Here is a 4,485-nt window from a genome sequence, read left to right as displayed (position 1 = left end):
GAAGTCGGCGGGGAATTCCTCGGTAAGTTTATATCGTTATTGAATGACTATAATGCCCTCACAGGTGCCCTGGCCTCTGTTTTAGATGGTTGTATTTTATGATAAAGATGGAGGAAAGTTTGGTCATTTAGGTGAATACGGGCCGGATTATAGTGGATCCGAATATTATGCAACGAAGCTAGATGCCTAGATTTGATATTGCAGAGTTGAATCCGGATCCAAATCTAACATTGATCATATTGACTCTGAGAAAGAAAACAAAAAGAGATTAAAAACAAGCCTTTAGGTGTAAAAAGTACTAACAGATGGGATTTGATCCAAAGTGAATATAGAGATCCGGAAAATTTCTGACCCAAATCCGAATCCCGAGTGCAAAAAGTCCATCATGTAAGTCCGAATCCAATTGGGGTTAGGGATGTCAATGAATTGGATTTTAGTTGATATCCAACCCAATTTGATTATGTTTACTTGCATTTGGTAAGCTAAAACCATATCTGATTGTAATCAAATGCGGATATGGTTTTGATTTATTTTATGACCGAAACCAACAAATATCCAAACTTGATGGATATCCTAATCCGTTTACATGTAAACATGCTGTTCTAGTATGAGATTTTCACCGTCCGAATCTGAATCAGAATTTGAATATGTTTAGCCAAACATCGGATTAGTTTGAATATGGTATTGGCCATATCCGATCCCAATTCAAACCGTTTACATCCCTAATTGGGGTTCTATTTTAAGATCCAAATTGTAGAAAAAATAGATCAGATTTAGGTTGGACGTCAGATCCAATCTGATCCATTTGCATCACTGTTGACCAGACTACCGACCCACAAAATCTGATAAGCCAATAGCTATTGGGTTTGCTTGGATGGATCATGATATATCCAAATATGAATCTGAATATTAAGCAGCATGCCTGAATCCAAGTCTAGATGCGAACTAGATCCGATGTAGTAAACTTAATCCAGATCCGTAGTATTGAATCTGGTCAAAAGGTTGAGAAAACGTGAGTTGTTTATGGACAAGTGCCTAATGTACGGGCAATTTAAGTTTTACGGGAATATTTAAGATAAGCAATCTTTTGAGAAATTTATTCAAAACCTAGCAACTACTTATAGAAAACAATTAAATTTTGAAAAGAATTTGAAAATTATTATCATCATCATCAAGCCTTATCCCAACTATATGGGGTTGCCTTTTTGAGTCTTATCTCTCTATATCTAGAGCTAAAACTTTTGTCACTTTACAATCCTTCATGTCACCTCTAACTAGGTCATTTCAAGTCTTCAATGGTCTTCTTATTTTCTTAGTTCTCTCTACTTTACCATGTCAACCTTTCTCACATGAGCTATGAGATTTCTTTGCACATGTTTAAGCTATCTTAAACAACATTCACTTATTTTGTATTTTATTGGTCTGGCTATTAAGCATGTTCTAATTATTTATTTCTAATTTTATCTGTTCTTGTAACCCCCAAACATTTATTTTTTACATCCACATTTTTGCAGTTTGCACTATCTTTTTGTCACTTCTTATTGCCAACATTCAGCTTTATATAATAGTGTTGGTCTGATAGCAGTTCTGAAGAAATGCACTTTCAATCTTAGAGGTGTTCTATTATCACATAATTTGCCACTAGTTTGTCTCCACTTAACCCAACTGGTACTAATTCTATTAGTGATATCTTCTTCAAATCTGCCATCTTGTTGCAATATAAACTATAATATTAAAAAATATGACATTGTTGAGTCCGCATATCTTGTATTCTTATGACATTACTTTTAATAGCTTTGACTGTACTTCATATATTTAGTCTTATGTTCTAATTTTTAAACCATAAAAGTTCTAGTTGCATCTTTATATATCCTCTATCTTGATGAACCAGTGTTATGCCATTTGTGAAAAACATACACCAATGGACTTTTAATTAGAGGATGTTGTACTTTCTTGTATTGTCTTGGAGGTGGCATTAGGGTAATTTCTCACTCATATAAGGGTAATTACCTAGGCACTGTATAAAGGTGGCTGGTATTGTATATTCTCATTCTACTCTTTGGTGAATCAAATTGATGTCAATTTTCTTGAATTGTCTTGTAGTGGCCCTCCTTTCCTTAAATTAGGGAATTCCTTGGCTCTATTGAGAAAACCCCTCATTCTCTAGAAATAACCCTACCAACTATTTTCTAACCACTTCAAAACCTCCCAACCATCCTTCCAAAAACACCCATCTCCTTGCTCTTCCCTTCTCCCTCTAGTTGATCTTCCCTTTCTCCTCTAATCGACTAGCTCAACTTGTAATATCCAAAAATTTTAGTGATTTTTTTTATAAAATGTTATGGAATTTATCTATTCAAAATTAGTCTTCATTAGTGAATTTCAGATATTTAGCAATAATTGATACTTAAACAATTAATTGATGAATTATCTAGTAAAATTTAATTATCAAGGAAATTAATTATTAATTATTAATTATTATTTAATTTAATTATCAGGAAAAGTAATTATTAATTATTATTTAATTTAATTGTCAAGAAAATTAATTATTAATTAACAAATAATAAATGAGAATTTATAAAGTTTAGAAAAACATTTCTGAGTTTGGATCCTTATTGAGATTTAAAGATGAATTTGGAGTTGGATCCACTTGGTGAACTCAACCCAACCAAAAACCTCATCCCATGGTTTTCACCCACCACATTCACTCCCATGGTTTTTGTTTTTCACTCACCATATTCAGTGCTTATTTTTTTTCATCCCATGGTTTTTATCCTCTTTTTTTCCCCTCTCTTGCTTATAAAAGGACCCTCCCTCTCATGGTTCTTGCCTATATATTTATGCATACATGGGATTTTTACGAGTAAAAATACATATGTATTCAAGAAGTTTCAAACATATACACACGAGTATTTCAAATATTTTTCAAATAAATATAAGTATATGTTCAAGTTTTACGAGCATATTCATAGATGTATATTTCAGATTTTATGAACATATACATATGAGTGTATTTCAGATTTTTTATGAATGTATGCATGTATGTGGTTTATGTTTTTTGTTATGCATGTTTTTTAATTATTACGTAATCATATTGTTTTAAGTATGCATATGAATGAAAATCTGGGCTTTTGACAAATGTTTAAGTGTAGTTGAAAAATAAAAAATTTATAAAGTGTGAATTGTATGATGACATGCATAATAAATGATGTAATGTATATTGAATGATGCATATATGATGAATAATGTAATGCATATTGAATGATGATTAAATTGCACCACAATGGAATTGCATTATGTGACTGTTTCTTTTGAGATGACATCGATTGAATGATCGAGCCCAAATGGGTGGCTCATGACCTTAAGTATGATCAACTAAACTGTGATGTATTAGTGCCTCAAATGGGTTATTGAGAACCTTGTGATGGGTTAATTGAAATCATATGTGCTTGTGCCCGTTGGTAGCTATCGAATATATAAATTAAGCATGTATGTCAAGATAATTAAATTAAATGATAGATAATGTGAATGTTAATTCTCTTGTAGTTTACAATTAGAGAGTAAGTGGTACACTAGGCTTTATGAGATTTTATTAAGCACAATGGGTTGTTTCTCTAACCACAAAGATAGGGATAGCTGCCACCAATGTTGCGAGGTGGTGGTGATATTGTTTTAGTTGAAAGTAAAATCTGATATATTATGATGCAGGTGTTGGAGTTCTCTCGCAACTGGATCACTCTTCACTATAGACCGGAGAAGAGAAGCAAGGTCAGGATAATAAATTACAAATTGATTGAATATACTCTTAGGTTAGGCCTCTAATTTAGATATTATATGTGTTGTACCTATAAAATATTATGAAAGAGAAACAAAAGTGTTTTGTACATATAGTAAAGCATGACATGCATCATTTAAGAAAGAAATGTAAATGAAAAAAAATTATAAGTTATCCATGTTTGCGATGAATGCTTTGTCTGCACTAGAAGTCATAAATAGATTAAATGCTCATGCATAAGTAAGATTGATTGTTAAAATGCTTATGCACTAATAATTGTTACTAGGTATGAAAAGATGTTGTTTCATGTATGCCTATATGCATGTATACTTTCTCATTGTATTCTCGTTGGAGGTTGTTCTGACCCCCTATTAAAACCATTTCAGGAAATGAGTAGCTAAGCCAGAACAAATGCGGAAAGCTCAGGCAACGTCAAAGAGCCAATCATTTTCCTTTCTCGAGAACTGAGTTTTGGATACTTTACTAATTATTTTGAAAAAACATTATTGTTATTCCAGATTTTGGTAATTACTCTGTCTTATAGAATGAAATCATTTTGAGAAATATAATCCGCCTTAAATTTAGTATTGTTGTGATTGATCAATCTGTAACCCGCCTAAGTTTTTGACCCAAAAATTAAAAAGGTTTCTGTTGATAAATTAAAAATAAAGAAGATTTTTTTTGAATTTTACGTGTTTTTTTTGTTTAAA

This window comes from Nuphar pumila, chromosome 7, assembly GCF_984573655.1.
Source record: "Nuphar pumila chromosome 7, dmNupPumi1.hap1.1, whole genome shotgun sequence".
Lineage (NCBI taxonomy): Eukaryota > Viridiplantae > Streptophyta > Magnoliopsida > Nymphaeales > Nymphaeaceae > Nuphar > Nuphar pumila.
This window is presented reverse-complemented; position numbering follows the sequence as displayed.